Genomic DNA, 22,272 nt, shown 5'->3' with positions numbered 1-22,272 from the left:
CCTACCGTGTAGGAGTTAGTCCTTATTCAGACACAGCAAGTAAGCAGAGACCCCTACTCTCTCCTCTATCTTTCTTTGAAACGATGCTGAGAAACCTTGACCTGCTGATTTTGGGCCTCTGACAAATCTCACTCACTGACTTTTCATATGACCATGCCAGCTGCACATTCTTGAATCAGTAGAAATGCTCCTTAGGATTCCCCTAAGGTGCTGGCACTGCAGGTATAAATCTGTGCATTTCTCCTCCCCGTAGCTCTGTTCCTCCTGCTGCAACCCACTTTGTAAATGAGCTTCTTTGGAAAACTGGAACATTAACATAGCCTTTCACCGGGCATGACTAGAGGAAGAGCAGGTGCACGGTATGTGACAAGGGCAACACAAAGTCACTTTAGACTGCTCCGTGGAAAAGAGTTCCTAATCCTGGAAAGTGATGTCAAATAATGATCTGCTTATGACAATAAAACAATCGTAGCTGCTTTATTGTGACTACCATCGACTGTTTACCTACTATTTAAGGGGCACTGTGTTCATTTCATATGCCTTTTTCCAGCTTTCACAATACTGTACGTGGTCATTATTTTCTTGGTTTTCTAAATGAGTGAACTGAGGCTCAGTCTTGTGACCTCACGAAAAATCACATCGCTCGTATAGTTATAAGAGCCTAAGATTTATCCCAGAGTTATCTTACTAAAAACATTTCCTGCTTTTACCTAAGCATAAAAAATAATGATCTAGGACTAACTAACTAAATAAAAAAATATATATATGTATGTATATATACTGTAGATACATATACCGTATATACTCTGACCCTCCCCTGCTTGTGTTCTCTCTCAAAACTAAATAAACATTAACAATTTTAAAAAAGAAAGTTTGGTTATACTTGACTTTACAGTAGAAAAGTACATCATTAGAACTATTACGTATTCAGTTGGCAGAAGCAGGTGGATACAGGCTTAGAAAAGTGAAAACTTGGCCTTAAATCTGACTTGGAGTGGGCTGGCTGAATTATAAGCATCACAGTGATTTCATTTATAAAATGCCATATTACTTAATTCTCAATATGGTTGTGAGGGTTAAATGAGATAATGTTTATAAGCCCTCTATTACCCTTCCTATATGCCTCAGTATCATTCTGCTACTTAAAACATAAAACAACATTACGTTGTCATCTCCTATTGTAATAGTTCCATTCCACAGACAGATCTTTAATGTGACTTCTTATTGTGATTCATAAGGAAGAGGATTGAGTAATTGGAAAAATATATGTGAATGATTGTTTTTCATAGAAATACTGGGTACATATGATTTCTGGGAAAACTCACTGATACTTTAATTATAGGGAATGTATAATAAATATTGTAATTAGTTTATTATACATATTAAGTAACCAAAGACTAAAAGAGAAAATTCCACTGTACAAAGAGGTTACTTTATAAATGATTCACTCTTGAATGGTTTAAGTTAATTTAAGAATGACACACACCTCAACAGAGGCTCCAGGCTAAAAGTAGGTTCAGAACAGGCATCAAAATGGCAACCATTTTGTTACTTGTGACAAACAAGTATCTGAAAGTGACTTTTGGAAAGGCGAATAAAACCATGCCAGCACTGGCAGCGCTAGCTTGGTATCTGTTTTTACTCATTTGCATTTTCCACTGTGGCTGATTTCTAACACACCAGCAAAAATCTAAGCGACAGAAAGAGCTGACTAATTATTGGCACTGAAATGTAGATTAATAGAGACCAAAATCTTATTTATATTAGTCAAAGATGTATTTATATGTACGATAAACAGGAAGAATATTCTTAAAAATAAACTGAGGGTAATTCATAAGAGGGAAATTTTCACTGAGTACTAACAAAGGATTACAAGGTGACTTAATAAATAAAGCTTCGTATATTAAATATGCATTGGTTCATCTGTAAAGGAAATCACAAAAAAATCTTTCTTCTTTAATTTGGATGTAAAACAAAATCATTTTCCCCCACTGCTACTTTACACAATGACTTACTGTTTTTCTCTGTAAACTCCCAGCAATCGATACAGAACACATTTGAATTTTATAAAGAGCAGCAACACAACAACCTTATGCCATGTAGAAAAACATTTCAGAAATTGTAGTCTTCAAAATCACCCTGGCAAGAATATATCAACTATATAAAACGATGCCTCAAGTTCTACCTCACTCGTTCAGATAAAGCCTACGTAATTTAATGGCAGATAAATTCCTTAAGACATATTGTTAATACATAGATATTTTGGAAAAAGCTTTAGTCTACGTTCATTTGCTTTTTGAATTTTTCTCATAGGATGATAAGCAGTACCAGTAATATTGTATTGCATCTAAGCAAAACATTCTGCCATGGGGCACAGGCTGGCTATTCATTTGAGCCGGTGAAGGAAAAACTCATATTCAGAGGAACGGACCTTTAATATAAAGTAAGACTAAAAATAATCTGAAATGATAACATCATTTTTTGTATTACTATCACATGTGTCCCTGGAAACCTCACATCTAGTTATATGACACCCACTGATAAAATCATTTAGTGGTCCCTTGTGACAAGCAGTCTCAAGCCACATTTTGGATATTGCTTGATGTCTATCTCAGTCATTCTTAAACTTGAGTGCATGTCAAAATTCCCAGAGGTCTTGTTCAAACAGAGAGGGCTAGGACTCCGTCAGTGGGAATGAAATGTGGCCTAGAATGTACATTTGTAACAGTTTCTCAGGATGCTGATCGTACAGATCCAGGGACCACTCTTTGAGAATTGTTTTAGCTCCTTGTAGTTGCGTGCAGGCTGTAGAGTATTTTTTTGCCTCTATAATCATTGTTTATGCCATTCTCTATGCCCAGAACAAATACCATTTTGTCTTCCCCATGCTTAATTCTGAATTGTTCTTCAAAACAGGCCCTAGAAGAACCTTTATTTTTATAAGTCCTTCAGGCTGTGTTAGAGGCCTTTCTTCCGAACTTTCATAGAACCCTCCACATGTCTCTCCTATTACATAAAGCACAAAGTGCTGAAATGACTTTTTTTGCAACTCTTCCATCAGATTGTGAGTGTGTCAAGGCAGGGACCAAATATAGTTATTATTTGCAACCCAACAGTGCCACACAATGGGACACTCCAAAAAGCATCTGTTGATGAGGAGGACCCTTTTTGTGTTTCGATATACAAACTTTCAAAACAATCAGCATCTATACAGATAACAAGAAATAACTGAGAATAAAGAATTTCCCAAATATAAACAATAGGAAGAGTCTAATAGAGATAGATTGTCAAGTACTAGCTCAAGTCCCCTGACAGGTGCCACCTAGAGAAAGGTTAGTTTAAAAGAAGTTCAGTGATTTACTGATATTAGCTGGAGATTATTATTTTGTCTAGGACTTGATTTGTAGGCATGGTTGTCAGGATCAGGCTCCAAAATAAACCTTCTTTCTTTAAGAATATAAACTTCTATACAGACTATAAAAATTCAAAGGATTTTGACTACAAAGCACTTTTGTTTTACTCTTCATCTACTTCAAAGGTTTCATAATTTCTGTAGTTTAATAATATCAAACCTGTATTTGTAACAGACATAATATTTCTTTTTTCCTAGATTCATACTGTGTGCCTCAGACCTGATTAATATTCAGTGTTTCCAGACTTCAGACATACTCAAATTAAAAGCATTTCATTTCCAGAATAACAGAAAGGCCGCAATCCCATATTGTTTAGATTTTAAACTGCGGTTTTGTCATTCTGCATGGAAGGGCGAGGATGGTTGTAAGAAATGCTGTGGTCAGTTATGTACAACATAAACATTTTACAAGAAAAAAAGTCATGGAAGACAAGAGATAGGGGAAAGGGTCAAGAAAATAAAAACCTAGTGACTTCCTAAGATTGGTCATGTTCAATTTATGAGACATCAATAGTGATAGCTGAATTAAATAGAAAGTAAGAAAATAAATATTTCAATTAAGTGTCCTTGAAGTTTTAGATTCAAAATTACCACCCAGTCTCTCTGGGGAGCTGGACCGCTGGACTGTACTTTTATCAGAGACAATCAGTGCTCACAAGAAAGCAATGTGATGATCAATAAGGCTTTATGGTCATACTTACTCTATAATGATATCCTGGGAAACCCTAGGGCAAAGTAATGGTTCTCGGTGTTGATGGGGTATGGGCCCTTTAGCATCTCTCTGCTGCCTTCTCTGCATTTATTTCTAGTGGCTGTCTTCAGGCTGTATGTATGCGCAATCTATATCATCCATGATGTCTGCTGCTCATAGAGAATCAGGACAAGGGTCAGAGGGACTGCTGCAGAAACATGGCTATGAAGAATCAATGCACACTGGACATTTTGTGTCCTGTGTCAGAAAATTAGAAATGTATCACGGGCTGAAGGGATTGGTACACATGGATCAGGGCATATTCTTTGCTGTGCCTCGTATCCACTCACAGACCCTAAAGAAAGGGGTTGTTGCTCTCAAAGACCTTTTTCAAGCTGAGAAAGAAAATGGTAAGGTTAGGCAGGTGTGTGTGTGTGTGTGTGTGTGTGTGCGTGTGTTGTAAGGGGTTGTTTTTGAAAAATTAAGGCAAGTGCACAAAAGAGAGGTGATGCAAAATATCAGAGTAGGAAAAAAATAAGGTCTTTTATCTTCCATGTGCCTTCAGATAGGAGGGTGCTTTGTGCTGCTCATCATTAAAATAGTACCATATTAATAATTCAGAAAGATCACAACTTTACATTTTTTAGCTATCTGGTTCTACTTTTCTTGAAGAAATCTACTATTTTTAATCAACTGCTAACATATCTATTTAATATTCTACCCTACAATTTGAAACTAATCTCAATTCATTCAGTTAGAATGAATCAAAGGAAAGGGAAAAAAAAAACATGTTTAAAGAGATCAAATTATCGTAACTGAGAAGTAACATTATGACTGAAAATGACAAGGAATAGATTGGAATATTTCAAATTTGTCATATTGAAACATGTTGTTAACCATATACATCATCCTCCATATACTATATACTGGCTACTTTTGGTATTTGTCTCATTTTTCTTGTTTGTTTTGCTTTGCTTTTTTTTTTTTTTTTTAGATTGTTGGAAGCACTGTTTTTAAATTATGGTACTTTGTTTCTTCGAGGATGAAAACTCGCGTAATTTTTGAAACAAATTGTATAATGTTTCTTCCATTAGCTACAGGACAAAAAGATGAGAGAGGTAGAAATGGACTGTATGTCAAAAACAGAGAGAACATATTATTATAAAACTCAATTTTCCCTTAATCTTATTCTAGAGAGTTCCAAGTTTAACATTCCAGTTCAATTCTTGAAAGGATGTCTGTCTTACTCCTTATTGCCTTTAATTTGCTAGTAACAGATGATAGATTAATGACATCCTCACTACTAACTTCAATTTAGAAGTTGGTCCAAGAAGGGGCGCCTGGGTGGCTTAGTCGGTTAAGCGCCCGACTTTCGCTTAGGTCATGATCTCACGGTTCGTGGGTTCGAGCCCCGCCCGCATCGGGCTCTGTGCTAACTGCCAGCTCAGAGCCTGGACCCTGTTTCAGTCTGTGACTCTCTCTCTGGCCCTCCCCTGCTCACGCTGTCTCTCTATCTCCTAGAAATCATTAAAAAAAAATTAAAAAAAAAAAAGAAGTTGGTCTAAGAAACCCATGATATCATTAATGATGAAAATTCAGGATCAATTTTTTTTTTAAAAAAGCCATGCCTCCATATTCTTTTCTTTCTTCTCTAAACGTCAGAAAATTTGACTCCCTTCTGTCACCATTTACTACTTCTTCAAGCCAAAACTTTCTTTTCTGTGGATTGACAAGAAATGATAATAAAATAAATGGTCTATTTTGGTTTTCTGTCGTATTTTCTCTTTTTGTTCTATCCTCACTCATCCTGCCCTACACCCCCCAGCTATTACTTGTCTTATCTTTCTGCCATAATTACCTAATGCCTCAATTCAGTTACTGCTTTTCATACTGTGCTCAAAAGATGACATGGCTTATTTTGAAAAAGCAGCAATTATTGTGCAGAACCCAGTTGCATAGCCTGGAACAATTTCAGTAAAATCAAATCAAATAAAAATATTTATGAGCACACATAATAAGAAAGGCACTGTAGTGGGTGCATTTGAGGATACAAAGGAACATAAGCAATTCCTGCTACTAAAATGCTGAACACACAGGCACCTGGGTGGTTCAGTCAGTTAAGGATCCAACTCTTGATTTCAGCTCAGGTCATGATCTCGTGGTTGGTGAGATTGAGCCACACAAGCACACGCACACACACACGCATGCACATACACACACACACACACACACACACACACACACACCCCTACATAAACACACATGTACAAGATTGAACTTTTGGCTCAAGATGCCAAGAAGTAATGCCTTAACACCCTTATCCGAGATATACGAAAATTTTTAAATAATTAAATTTAGTAATAGTGAGTTGACATGAGTTGCTGAATTTACTTAACACAGACATAGTTTTGAAACTGATACAATTTGCTTTAAAGTCAAATCAATTACTCCAAAAATTTAACTGGTTTACATTTCATAAAGGCAAATATTAAAGAAAAATATTTTTATGCTCTATTCAAGTTTTGGGAAAGTTTTAGGCATGTTTGGAAATATTTGAGTATGTTGATCTGTTTTTTGAACCACAAATTACATTAAATCTAAATACAGATAAATTCTTCTAATTTAAGTATAGCTTCTGAATTGATAGGTGTTGTAAGTTCCAAATGTATGCTCAATTTCTAAGTATAAAAATACTTCTAAAATACCTCATCAATGCATTTTATATTGATTACGAGTTGAAATATAAATATGTTGGATGTATTGGTTTAAATAAAATATATTATTAAAATTAAAAAATAAAATGAGTGTTGGTATCTAGCATCCACATACATGCTAGAAACTTAGAAAACTCTTTACAAGCAAAAATACAAATGAGAAGTGGATGAGAGAAGGGCCCATCACAGCGAGAGTAACCACACAAGCAGGAAGAGTTCTTTCTAGCTAAGCCCATATAGTACACCAGACTCAGAGAATTTGGACCTGGATCTAAGGCATCTAATGGTTGAGTCAGTGGCGACAACCCCCAGTATGTGGCAGACCCCATCACACAGCGAAGTGGACCTGCTAAAATAAGAGATTCACAGAAAGGGAACAGCGTTAGATATTTCAGTGATTTTCTTCAATCTAGGAAGTTAGAAGAGATCAGGATGGGAGTCTCTCACACAAATAGCTTCAGACTGAAATAGAAATGGGGTATTCAGTCTTTCCACATAGTTGTTGTCTCATGACAGACAAAACGGGATATTTGGATGATGTTGGCAGACTGACTATCATGTGCCACACACTTTTCTAGACCCTGAAGTTATTGCAAAAGGAAAATATGGATGTGCCCTTGGCTTTTCTGGAACTTATAATCTAAATGGGTAAAATAAAATAATTTAACCACATAAGTGTGTGATTTAAAGCAAGATAAGCAGTATGGAGAAAATAAGAGGCAGCACTGACAGTGTGTGTGTCCGTGTGTGCACATGTCTCATGAAAGATTGATGTGGCAGGAAAATTTTTCTGGAAAAAAATGGACATTTTGGTTAAACTTTGAGAATAAGTAGATGTCAGCTAAGTAAAAGGGTCTGGAGAAGAGACTTTTGAAAGAGGTTGAAAATATTTTCAAAGTTACATGGGAAATAGCACTGATATATTTAGGTACAAAAAGAAGGCAGATATGGTTAGAAAAACAAAAGTTGGAAAAATGGTATGAGATGAAGCAAACAAAATGGGCACTTATTAAAGTAAGGCTTTAAGGATTTCTATCCTTACCCTCATATAAATTGGTAGCCTGTAAAGGATTCTAAAAAAGGGCCATCACAGGCAAATCTTCAATAGTAAATTGTAGTTATGTTGGGTCATTTTTAGCTCTTAGCACAGTAGCAGCTATCCATCCCCACCTCAAACCCTGTGGCAGGCACCTATGCACCTGTTCCTGGGGGACCCTGGACACACCTTCGGGGGTCAAGGTTGGTAAAAAGGATCCTACCCTACAAATATTGGGGACCTTTGCTCTCACTGTTGATTGATGCTTCTGATCCCAGAGGTATGGACCAAGAGCTGGGCAGCCATTCTTCTTGTGTCTTCCTCTGCTGTTACAAGCTCTCCCCCTCCAGCTAATGTGATTTCCAGGAGACTTAAAGGGGTAGTACCCTTCACTTTCTTTTTTTCCCCTTGTGGGAATCAGACATAAAAGACGAGGATATTCAAATGCAACTGTATATATTGGAAAAATTATAAAGTGATCATACATATTCAGGGAAAGGTGCAAGATGAGAAAGATGCAAGGATAATAGGAAACTAAACTCAAAGTGTATTAAAAGGATTATACAACATTACCAACTGGCTTTTCCTGGAATGCAAAGGTGACTCAAAGTACTAAAATTGATCAATGAAATACACCACATTAACAGAATGAGGGGATAAAAACCAAAAACTTGTGATCACCTTAATTAATATACCAAATAATTTGAAAAGCTTTAACATCCTTTCATGATGAAAAACACTCAATAACTCTGTGTTATTGGAAGACTTAATATTGTTAGGATGTCACTAGTAGCTAAAGTGATTTACAGATTCAATGAGATCCCCATCAAAATCCTAGTGGTGATTTTTGCAGAACTAGAAAAACCTACCTAGTAAAAATGCATGTGTGTAAGAGGGTACCACAATAAGAAATCACACCTATTGGAGTGGGGAAAAGTAAACCTCTGACTGTATACTAAGTGCTGATCCAGATATAGAGGATATGCAACTCTCAAACACTGCTGGTGGGAATGCAAAATCATACAAATACCAAGAAAAACAGCTTTGTAGTTTCTTAGAAATGTTAATGTAAACCTGCCAAATGATCCAGCCACTTCATTCTTGCTCTTTACCCAGCACAAATGAAAACATATGTCTATACAAAGAATTAGTGTTCATAACATCCTTATTTGTAATAGCCCCCGAACTGGAAATAACTAAGTGTCCATCAACAGGCAAATCGATAAACACACTACAGTATAAGTAATACTTAACAATACAATAAAATAAAATAGCTGTTCCTGCTGCTGCTAAGGAAGAAGACGAAGAAGATGAAGATGAAGATGAAGAAGAAGGTGGGGGAAGAGGAGGAGGAGGGGAAAGGAGGGGGAGGAGGCGGAGGAGAAGAAGAAAAAGAAGAGGGGGAGCAGTAGAAGGCAGAGGAGGAGGAAGCAGCAGCAGCAACGGAAGCTTACAGAAATTGTCTAGGTGAAAGATGATAGTGTTGCCTGAGATAAGTGAAGGCTTTCCAGAGATATTGAGGGAAAATACTGAACACTACTTACTTGGCTCACTAGATACAGGAAGTAAGGTAAAAAGAGATTTCAAGGATTAATCCTTGGTTCTAACTTACGCAACAGAATAGGAGGAATGATTCATTGAGTTAGGAAACCATACACTAGAAAGGACAGGGCTTTGGAAGAAGGAGTAGGGGAAATTTGCAATTTCAGTATGAGCACGTTATGTAAGATGTTGCCTGTAAAACAACCCACTAGTTGAATAGGTATGTAGAGTCAGGAGGATCAGTCCGCACTCAAAATGCAAAATTGAAAAATCCCTGTTATTTTCAATGGTATGTAAAGACATGGGAGAATATTATAATGTTTAGTGGAAGGAAAATAAAAATAGTACTGAACTGAAAAATTTTTTTCATTTAATTTTGGGGAAGTGGAGCCTGCATCTACCAAACACGTTTCAGGAAGAGATGAGAGGAAACCCAGAACTGTGCAATGTTGTGATCCAAGGGAAGAAAAGGTGTGAAAATAGATTTATTAATAATGACATCTTTGGTTGAGAATTCAAGTAGGAGAAAAAATAAAAAGAGGTCCAGGAATTCGTTCATGAAAATATTTTGTTACTCTAAATTGTTCTTTTTATTATACAGTAAAACTTACAGGTAGTATCAAGTTTTATAAATTTTGATATAATTATACATCCATATAACCACTTCCAAAATCAGATTATAGAACAATTCCACTACCCACCAAAAGTTTCATGCTACACCCTCCTCCAAAGCTCAAACCCAACAAACATTGATCTCTTCGACATTACTACAGTTTTCTTTTTGAGAATATCATATGAGTGGAATCCTATAGTATGTAAACTTCTGAAACTTGCTCCTTTCACCCAACATAAAGTGTTTTAGAGTTATCCAAATTTTTTGGTTCGTATCAACTGTTTGTTTCTTCTTAGTACCAAGCACTCTTCTTTTGTATGAGGTATTACATTTCACTTATCCTTTCATCTGCTGAAAGAAAGATCATTGGTGTGTTTTCAGTTTTTAGGGATAATAAAATGAGCTGCTATAAACATTCATACACAGGATTTTATGTGAGCCAAGGTTTATTTCTCTGGATTAAGACCAGGAGTAGGTTTACAGATCATATGGCAGGTATTTGCTTGACTATGCAAGAAACTGCACACCTCGTTTGGAGTGGCTGCGCCATGTTACCTTTCACCAACACATGAGAATTCTGAGTGTTCTATGTGCTTGCCAGCATTTTGTAGTATCAGCATTATTATCTCTTTAACTTCAATCCTTCTTATGCTTGTGTAGTGATTTCTTATCATAGACTTAATCTGTATTTCTCTAATGACTAATGATATTGAACATATTTTCACCATCTCATTTAGCATACATATAAACTCTTTGCTGAAGTGTCTGTTCAATAATTTTACCAGGTTTTTGAAGTTTATTTATTTATTTTGAGAGAGAGAGAGAAACAGAAAGAGAGACAGAGAGAGAGAAGAGAGAGAATCCTCAGCAGGCTTGCCACTGTCAGTGCAGAACTCGACAGGAAGCTCAGACTTACCAACCATGAGATCATGACCTGGGCTGAAATCAAGAGTCAGACGCTTAACCGACTGAGACACCCAGGTGCCCCTCTTTTGCCTATTTTTCTTTGAGGTTTTGTTTTCTTTTTAAATATATATGTTTTAAATATAAATATATATATATATATATTTATTTATTGAAAAGGCATGAGTGAGGGAGGGGCTGGTGGGGATTGGAGGGGAGAAAGAAACCCAAACAGGCTACATGTTCAGCTCAGAGCCCACCACTGGGCTCAATCTCATGACTATGAGATCATGACCCAAGCCAAAATCAAGAATCAGATGCTTAACCAACTGAGCCACTCAGGTGTCCCTGAGATTTTGTTTCCTTAATGTTGTTTTGAGAATTCTTTATACACTCAGGATGCAGGTCATTATAATGTATGAGATTTATAAATATTTTCTCCCATTCTATAGCTTGTCTTTTTATTTTTATAATAGTATTTTCAACAGAGCAAAAGTTTTCATTTTGATAAATTCCAATTTATTTTTTCTTCTGTAAATAATAATTATGGTGTCATTTCTGAGAACTCTTGTCTAATTCCAGGTCACAAATATTCTCTCTTATTTTCTTCTAAAAGTTTTATACTTTCATAATTTACATCTAGTCATATGAGCCGTTTTGAGTCAATTTTCATATAAGGTGTGAAATTATGTTGAAGCACATTTTTTGCATATGATCATGCAAATACAATCCACTGCATTTTTTAAAATATTCCCCTTACTCCATTAAATAATGACAATAAGAATCAGTGAGCTCACAGAATATTTATAACATAAGATCTCAATCCCTTTGGGTTTCTTCTTTCTTTTTCTTTTTCCCCCTTAAAATAGCAATATATGTTTCACATTATTTCATCATTTTTAATTTTTTCTTTTTCTTTTTATTCTGTTTTTAAAATTTAAATTTCAGTTAGTTGACATACAGTGCAATGTTGGTTTTAGAAGTAGAATTCAGTGATTCAACACTTATATATAATGTCCAGTGCTCATCACAAGTGCCCTTCTTAGTGCCCATCTATCACTTACCTCCCTCCAACAATCCATAGTTTGTGCTCTATCATTAAGAGTATCTTGTGGTTTGACTTCCTCTCTTCTCTTCCCCTCCTTCCCACATGTTCACCTGTTTTGTTACTTAAATTCCACATATGAATGGAATCAATGGTATTCGTCTTTCTCTGATTGACTTATTTCGCTTAGCATAATACACTTTAGCTCCATCTATATCATTCAACATCCAATTTTAGATTAAATGAATGTTACAATTATTATGTTTCAAAGAACAAAATTTGTTTTCCTTTGTTTTATTTTAAATACTTTTTATTAAGTATTGAATACACCACAAAGACATTTATAGTATTGGTAATATATAATGTAAATGTAATAAGTGTAAAATGAGGCAAAAGTAGAAACATTCCAAATTATTCTTCACCTGGGCAACAGATAAATCAACATTGATGCATGCATACACTGGAATACTGATTCTCAATTAAAGGAGAACAAACCATTGATCATGCAGTAATATGAGTAAATCCTAAATACATTATTTAATCAAAAGATTACATACTTTATGACTCCATTTACAATTCATTCTAAAAGGCAAAACTCTAATAGATTACAGACCAGTAGATGCCAAGGGTTGATGGTTGAGGGAAGGATTGGCTCCAAAGGGGTAGCAAATGGAATTAGTTTAGGTGAGGGAGGTACTAACAACTGTACTGTGTCTTGATTGCGATGTTGGTTACATAATTCCATACATTTGCTGAAACATAGAAGTGTACACCAAAAGGAGTACATTTCACTACACATAAATTAAAAATATTTTTAAAATAATAAACACCTGTATACTTTCTCACAAATTAAAAACAATAGTATGTACTGTTGTATCACAAGATACACAAGATATCTAGTGTATCACAAGAATGTTTTGAATTCCACCACATCTTAGAGTTAAACACTATCTTGACTTCTGAGATTGCGATTCCCTTACTTTCCCTTAGTATTTTCTTCAAATAAGCATACTCCTAAACAATACAGCATTTGAATTTGTATGTTTTTAAACTGTATAAATGTAAACCTATTTTATATTCAAGAACTTATTTTTCATCAGTGTTGTTTATGAATTTAATATAATTTTATGTGGATAGATATAGTCCTTTTTTTTACTGCTATATAGAATCCCATTCAATGAATACAGCACAATTTATTTACTCATCCTCTTTTGTGTAAGCAATGGTTTAATTTGAATTTTTCTACTTAAACTATGCTTATAGAATAAACCAGATAGGTAGGTAGGTGGCTAGGTAGATGGATAGATAGATAGATAGATAGATAGATAGATAGATAGATAGATAGATAGATACGTAGGTAGATAGATAGATGTCACCTGGTAAATACCTATAAGAATTTCTCCAGGATATATGCTAAAGAGTTGAACTACCAAAGAGTTTTAAAATATGCATGTACTTTACTAGATAACTTCTACCAATTCTACAAGATAGTTGTAATATAATATATTTCCACTCGTAGTGTATGAAATATGTAATTATTTTTATCTTATAAGATTTAAACATTTTATAAATATAGTGATTATGATAGAATCATATATTTGGCAAAGAAATTGAAAAAATACACACAAAACTTAAAAATTCTTTCACTTTATACATTCTATAATTCTATATAGTTAGTAACATTTATAAAATGAGCTTGTGCTGCTTTTTAAATAGCAAAAGTAAAGACAAAAATATAGATGGAAGGTAGTAATAAAATTCAGCTATTTTTAAAAGCCAATTTATCATGTAATGAGCAAATACTCTCTGACAAATTGGGGAATGGAGTGTTTGCAGCTAAATCTTGTCCCTAGGACACAAGTAGATATCCATATGTATTATTTTTCACTTAAGCAGCATAGACAAAACAATGATTTTTTTTCATAATTGGCAGTCTTCCAAATACTGGATTCCATGTAAATAGCAATATGTGGTCATGAAAAATGCCCAAATTAGTTTTAACACAATTCTATTTCTCAAGACTTTATGATAATTTAATCTCTCTCTGTGGATTAAGTTACTGTCTACAGAGATTCCAAGACATTTTGTTCAGCTGTTCTTAGGGGTTGTCACCCATGTTGCATTTTAATTTTTAATGTACGTAACTACTTTCCCCATGCATGTTTCTGAAAGACCTCTGGCTTTGAAATCATACATAGTTGAAATTCCAATTCTGTAACATATTCGTTATTTATATGTGGATGATAAATCCTTGAGCTAATAAGCCTGTTTCTCTGAAGTGCTACTTTTATAAGTGCAGGTGTATTATAATACTTATAATGCATAAGTAGATGTTTTGGTAGAAGACTTTTAGCAAAAGGAAGATGAGATATTATAGAGACTATCCTCAACTCCTGCTTAATTTGTGCAAAAGATATTTCTTCTCTCTCTTGCTTCCCACACTCTCCCCATTGATTCTGCTAAAGCCAGAGTGAGTTTTCTTAAATACGGTATTGTTCATGAATGAACCTGACCAATATTCCCAATCGCATCCTGGCCTTTAGGAGTAAGTTTAAAATATTTTCACATTACTCATAGGGCCCTTCATGACTAGGACTTCTTTCTCTTTCCAACCTCATCTCTTGTTAACTGCTTGCTCACAGACTTCATTCCAGCCATCTATGTTTCTTTTAGTTTCTTTATTTCTAAACTACGTTTACAATGACTTGGTCTACTCTACTTCGCTTTGAAGCCATAAATGTGAGCTAAGGGGTGGCATCAATACACTAGGAGGGGGTGTCATTGATGTCTGGACCACTTCTGTGCAGTTTATTTTGGCCTTTGAGGCTGATACCTGATATGTCACTTCCATTTCATAAAGTACTCCTGCTGGGCCCACCAGACTTTTCAACTTGTTGAGCTTTACACAAGGCAGACCATGATGGGCATTTTTATCAGAGTTACTATTGATTCTCATTGTCATATGCCCGGTCCCTAAGATCCAATAACTTACTAAGAGCTATTTTTCTCAAAGAATAATCTCTGTTACACATGGAATAGACTTGCTTTAGAATCCTAAGTATCTGTACTGTGAGCCTCTTATAGTGATTTGTCACAGACTCAACACAAGATGTTTTTCTACAAAGATATTCAAATGCTATAAGATCTGCTAGGTCTATAACCCAAACAGTAATGGCTGCTTGTACCACTTCTTGAAAAAGTTAAATAGATATATTCAACTGGAAGATAAGACTGCTCCCTGACCATTCTGAGCACCTTTTACCACTCAGCCATCTGGTATACATGCAAGAAAATTTATCCCTATTTGGAGTAATTGTTCTCAATTATCAAGAGGAAATTGGACTGCTGTTATACACTAGGGGCAAAGAAAAGTGTATCTGACACTCAGGAGATTTTCTGAGGGTAAGAGCTGTCACTGTGTTCTTCACTGGTAGCTGAAGTTCCAATGCAGAGCAGGGGAAACTGGGGATAAAAGAAGGAAGCCATAAGTATTATAATCATGTGACCAGTTGCAGAAAGAGAGACTATAGTTTGTATGTTTTCTTTGTTGTATATGTATGTTTCATTGTATATAATGTGTTCTGTTTTCTTCTTATGCTTTGATTTATTTTAGATACAAGTTATAAGAGAATAACATTCACATTTAGCCTTTAGGCAATAGAAATCTTTCAGAGATTCTGGGATGAAATGCCATAGTGCCAATGACTATGCCGTGTATTGTTTGCTGAAATGGTGACAAATTTACTCATAAGAAGGACAGTTATATCTTGTTAGGTGGTAAGACTGGGTTGTTTTATTGTCACGCAGAAGTTCAAATGCATATGGCAAAATGCATATAGAAGTCAAGTAGCCAAAGAGTGGTCTCTTCTAGTTATCAGTATATTTCCTTTCAGCTCCTAATCCACCCTCATTACCTGCACATTGATAACGGAGCTTTTGCTTTTAAGCATTTCTTTTGTTGTTGTTGTTGTTGCAAGTATGACTATACATTTCTTAAACTATTTAAGGAAGAGATAGTGTGTGAGAAGGGGAGGAGGAGAGAGAGAGGAAGACAGACAGAAATTGGGTTCCAGGCTGACAGGAGAGAGCCTGACGCTCAAACCCATGATCCACAAGATCATGATCTAAGCCAAAGTTGGACACTCAACCTGCTGAGCCACCCAAGTGCTCCAGCTGTAGAGTAAGACTTTAAAAGTTGATAGTATGGGTCAGCAGAGGGACACTGTAAGAGGAGTTTTTCTTCCTGGTATGATTTTCTTTCTTTTACTTCTTTCTATTCTCTCTCATGGTTGTATTAGCTTGGGAGAAGACCATCCAGTGATGTCCACTCCTGGCTGTTTGCCACAATATCAGTATCACAGGGTACTTGAGTTTTCAGTTCTAGTAGATTGGTGACCAACTCTCAGTGGAACAGTCAGGCAGACAGTGAATCATCCCGACCTTGTGCCATTCAGGCAGTAAGAAGGTTTCTAGGGTGTAGAATCCCTCTGCACAGTAGTCTCGTCCCATCTGCATTTTGGAAAGTTGTTTCCTGCTTGCCAGTGCCAGCTCCTATTGCCTGCACATCCGTACCCCTCACTGCTGTGCCAGTCTCAGCCTACTTGTAATCTGGAGAGGTGCTTCATTTTGTCCACAGTTCCCTGCCTGCCATCTTTAGTCTCTATACCATAAAAGCTATTTCCTACTTGCCCAGTGACTGAGGACAAATGCAGGCCTGGAACAACCCAGCAAAGTTCTCTACCACCCAATGTGCTGCACCAACACCTTCCCCAGGGAAGTATAAATCCCCAGCCTTGTGGTGAGGATTCCCTCTCAAACTTGTTCCTTCCTTGATTGTGCTACTTCAGCCTCACGAGAGTCTTTGGAGTGCTCTTTACTCTTCATATTTGCTCCCTAGTTACAGTTCATAATTATTTATGTTAAACTCTCCCTGTCCAAATCATGACTTCTATCTCCTGATATATCTTTACTGTGATAGGATCAACTGAATTTGAATATTATGGATTTATAATCTTTCCACTACAATGAGCTCTTAAAATATATAATACCATAGGGAGACAAAAGATTGTTCAACATGGGGAAAGTGAGTAAGGCAGATGTGAGGGAAGGTTGGGATGATGGAAGTGCTGGTGGAAAAAATAGTTCCAGCAAAATACAGAAGGATTTAGTCCTTGGTATTTTTTTTTTATATATACGACATCCAAAGCGCTATCAGGTCTTATGAATTCTTTTTCAACATCTATTTTGAATCCTGGGTCCATCTCTATTGCTACCATCTTAATCCATGTAGCTGTCATCTTTCATTACATGCTGATTAAGCCTTCTAACTAATCCAACCATTTCCCTTTTCTTGTGTTCCTCCAAATTGCTCTTTACATACAAAATGGTTTTTTTTATTTTATATTTCAAACATTAAAATAGTTTTAAAGGGGCACCTGAGTGACTCAATCTGTTAAAGATTGGACTCTTAATATCATCTTAAATCATGATCTTGTGGTTGTGAGATGGAGCCCAGTGATGGGCTCTTTGTTGAGCACAGAGCCTGCTTGGAATTCTCTCCCTCCCTCTCTCTCTGTCCCTTCCCCGCTTACATGTGCTTGCTCTCTCTCTCTCTCTCTCTCTATCAAAATAAATAAAGATTTAAAAAATAGTTTTATTGAAGTTTTGTTTACTTGGATTTTTGTTGGCTTTGTTATCGTGTTTTGCTAGTGTTGTAGTTTGCGTTTTGGTTTCTAAAATATATAAAGCACTGCATTAGTGTGGTTGATCATTACATCTGTAGCACTGAGCAAAATGTTGGCATAGACAGTAGGTATCCAAGACACATTTGCTGCATGGATGTATGAATAGTAAGTAATCAGAAATCTTTTTTTTTCTGGTTAATTCTTTAAGTTGATACTTAAATCTTCTTAATAGTTTATGCTTAATGCATTGAAAATGAAAAGGCATTGTCCCTGTAAAAACTGGCTCTTGTACAGTAATAGGAGAAGATAGCATATACTAAAATAGTTTACAGATAAGGCAGAATGCAATGGATGTTATTGTTTGGAGAAATCAAATTGTATGACAGTTCAGAAGAAGAACAAATATTAGGGTAGCCTCAAAAGAAAAGTGATGAAGTAGAAATTTTTTAAAAGGTAAAACATCAAAACGTTAATCCAAGTGGAAATAACAGAATAAACCAAAAGGAAAAATGCAAGAAACTCAGGCTCTCTATCAGAAATGGCATGTCTTGATGACCTGATCATGGCCCTAGATTCATAATAAAACAAATACTTTTTTTTAAAGTGAGGAAAAATTAGAGAGGAAATTAATAGCTACTTTATTAGACATCTGACACTCTTCACGTGTTTGGCTTTTGAAATCCTTCCTAAGCTTAGGGAACCCACCGATTTGTGAAACAAAGCACACATTCAACTTTAGAAGCAGAAGGTGCCACTTGATTGCTTTCTACATTTACCTGGAATGTAGGGTTTATCATAGGAGGTAGGGCAATCAGATGCACATGTCCCGGTTTCTTAATCTGACATGAGTGACCAGCTAGGTACAGTAGCAATGGCATCAGCTTCACTTTTTTTCCAAAGTTGGCCATTAGTGAAGCTCCATTGATCATATGTATTCTTTCAATACTGGTGATATTACAGCAACAGTACTGCTATGTTTAATGAAACAGTTTGCTAGCATAATTTTTAAGTATTTTCTTTTCCCAAATGCATGCCCTATAGATATGGTTCTCAAGTCCCATAGACTATGGGTTTCTTAGTATATTAACAAAATGCCTTTCTGCTGAAACCTTTAAAAATCTGGTTCCTAATACTTGAACCTAAAAACCTTGACTAGTACACTAGACTAACGGATTTAAATTCCATACAGTTGAAAATCAACAATAATTTAAAGTATTTAAATTGGGAAATATGCTAGAGATGGGAATTAGTAAAATGAATCTAGAAACAATTTGTAATCATCCTAGACCTAAGAGAGGCCTGAGGTAATGATACAAGAAGGAAAAATAAAAGGCAATACGTACAGGCATTTCATAGAAGAAGCAAAACAAATTACTTATAAGTGTATGAATAGATGCGCAATCTTATTCATAAGTAATAAAATGTAAAATAAAACAACAATAAAAGAACAGATTGGCAAATATTAAGGGACGATGATACAAGGCTTAAGAGAATGTGGGGAAATCACATCTTCATACATTGCTAAAGAGTATGCTATTTCAGCTTCTTTGGAGATAATTTGGAAAATATGATTGCATGCATAAATGATGGTTTTTGTAATGACGCACAAACTGTCGTGAAGAGGGAATGGCATATTTGTGCTGGAAAAAATTTCAAATTTCATCATAGTTTGTTTTTCACTATTTATTATAATTATTTTGATAACCAAAAAATTTTTATTTTTTTAATATTTATTCATTTTTAAGAAACAGTGAGAGAAAAAATGTGAGTGGGGGAGGGACAGAGAGAGAGGAAGACACAAAACATGAAGCAGGTTACAAGCTCTGAACTGTCAGCACAGAGCCCAATGCAGGGCTAAAACCCACAAACTGTGAGATTATGACCTGGGCCAAAGTCAGATGCTTAACTGACTGAGGCACACAGGGGCACAAAAATTTATTTAAAAAAGAATAGTGAAGGCCAGATATGAAAAAAAAAAAAAACTTGAATAGAAAAAAATGTAATTGATAGAAAAGGACAACATCAAAATATGACTGAGACAAAACTGTTTTGGAAAATGATTAAATGTAGAAAGTGAAGAGTAGATGGAAATAAAGTTTTATTTAGGCACATAGAGACTAGGCAGTTGAGAAAAATAGAATTATCATAAACTGAATAAAAGCAGAAATAAGAAAAATGTTTTTTATGAAATAATGTGAATATTATTTAAAACATGTTGTATTTGAAGAGTCTATTAGGATGTCCAGCTAGATCTCACAACAGACAGTAACAAATTATAGATAAAATCAGGCAAGACATCTCAAGGTCCAGATTTCACAAGTACTCACAAAGATGGGATAGTTGTAACTGTGGGAATGCCAAAGAAGAGAGACCCGTACGGATGAAAAGAAGCATGACCTTGATTCTAGTAACACAACTCCATTCAGACAGTAGAGATGCAAGAAGAGTCAATAAAGAATAAAGGAGAGGAACAGACTGTGCATAAAGTACAGTATGTTCATTGGACCCAAGGGATGGCATAATTTTAAGACACTCAGTTGTGTGGATCGTCAAAGCTAGATCGATAAAGGTTGAGACTGAGAAAGGGTCATTTGATTTTGTGATTTGATGGTCAGTTTCAAGTTAAGCAGTAGAGAGCTGATTGCAAATACCAATGAACTAGCAACAAAAGCTATTCTTCTGACAAGTTAGTCACAGTAGGGAAACAGAAAAGAAAGAAAATGAGCTCAAAGGATTAGAAGAGCTTTAAAATGAAACTTCCTGACAGGGTATGTGCATAACATCTTGTGAAGATGTTAAGATATTTTCCTTTGTATTCTAATGTTAGTCTTTTTTAATATTAGAGAAAGACACAGGAAGCCAACATTTGGAAGAAATAGATGGGAAAAAAACGTATTGTTTTTTGTTTGTGGTGTTGTTGTAGGTGAATTCAGTTCAACTGAATCTCTGCATTCAAAAATTCTAAATCTAAGTATACTTGATAGTGGACCTGGGTGGTACCGTTTAGATGATATCTCCCACTTTGGGTACAACCGGAGTGGAGAGTGGGCATTCTATTTGGAGTCCTTAGCAGGGAATTTTTAAATCTACAAAAGAAACCCTCTACCTCTGTTTTTCTCTTTAGAAATATATGACCCCATATTACAGCTGTGCATGTATCTTCTAGCACTGTCTCAGCTGTGCTCAAGGGAATTAAGAGAAGGGTGCTATGTCTTCCTTTAGATAAAACACTAGAGGATCATTAGTCACATTTGGTATGTCAGGTATCCACCAGAGATTAACCGCCTAGTCCCCTTTCCTGCCATAGTCTTGCCCAGCAGTAGATAGTATCTAAGCCCTTAAAGGGAGAGAAAGCTTAGGAACAGAAGATTGAGACTCTGAAGCCTAGATATCTCTCCTCCATGTGAAAAATCCTTCCTTCATTTCTTTGGAATACTTGCATTTGATCTCATTTATACTCTTGACTGGTACAATAGAAAATCTAAGAAATGTTATGAGTGTAGGAAGATCTAATATGTTCATTGACAACTAAAGAAGACACTAGTAAAAAACTTTAAAGGAATATGCTGAATGAGATGACAGCAGGTTTTTGTTTTTAAGTAGAAGATATATTTTTTTTCTGTAATTTTTATCTCCAAATGTGTAGAAAAATATTTTTACCCATTTTGAAAGCATCAAGAGGTAGTCACCTTTTGACCGGAATTACAGAATTGGTACAGAGTTTTGCACTCGGATTTATTGAGAGGGTATTGATATTTTCCTAATTCAATAAGCCACCGCCTACAGAGTTGCCAGATTTGGTCAGCTTCATCAAACAACTGGGCAGTTACCTGGAGGAAAAAGTAATCCATGAGATCAGCTACTTGTAGTCCAATCAATCAAAAATCTGGCTATTTGCCTAAAATTTTCAATTTTTAATGTTTCCTTTTGGCATATGCAGGCATAACCATATTCAATAACATTTTTTACTTATTCAGGATAATAGTTAATTCTACTATATTTATACTTCCTGATATGCTCTCTCTCCACAAAATACAATAACAATCAAGCCACATGACAGGAACAAGCATTTCATTATTTTAAAACATTTAATTTCTAACCAATAAGATGGCCCTGTATACAGGGAAGAGATATTTAAATGCCACCTTGATGAATACTCCACTTAATTCAGATTAAGCTTTCCCATTAGGGCAAGTGAAGCAGAATGCTGACTATACTAACCCCTTTAAAGACTACTTTTGGGGAGATGCCATATGTAAAGAGTGAATGTTAACAAGCATTTGGGCAACTTGTATTTTTTTTTCTTGTATAGTAATATACTTTTTATATCTGCATTATTCCTGTGTAGTCCTTAAAATGACTGTCACAAGAAAGCTTTGAATGCTAATTTACCAGAGACAGAAATACACATTTATATCCACGGCACTTAAAAAGTACATTTTTCCCCCTTCAGTGACACATTATAACGATGTCAAGGTCCTGAAAAAAGAGCATGACATTAACAAGATGGAAGGCTAACTTAATGGAAGTTCCATTGATAAAATGCCATCCTCACAAAGCTAGTAATTGTTCTTTGGCTATTATACTCTTACCAAAGAAGCAATATATCAGATGCCTGCTCATCTAGGCATA

The sequence above is a fragment of the Crocuta crocuta genome, unplaced genomic scaffold, assembly GCF_008692635.1.
Source record: "Crocuta crocuta isolate KB4526 unplaced genomic scaffold, BGI_CrCroc_1.0 scaffold83, whole genome shotgun sequence".
Taxonomy (NCBI): domain Eukaryota; kingdom Metazoa; phylum Chordata; class Mammalia; order Carnivora; family Hyaenidae; genus Crocuta; species Crocuta crocuta.
Note: the sequence above shows the minus strand (reverse complement) of the source record.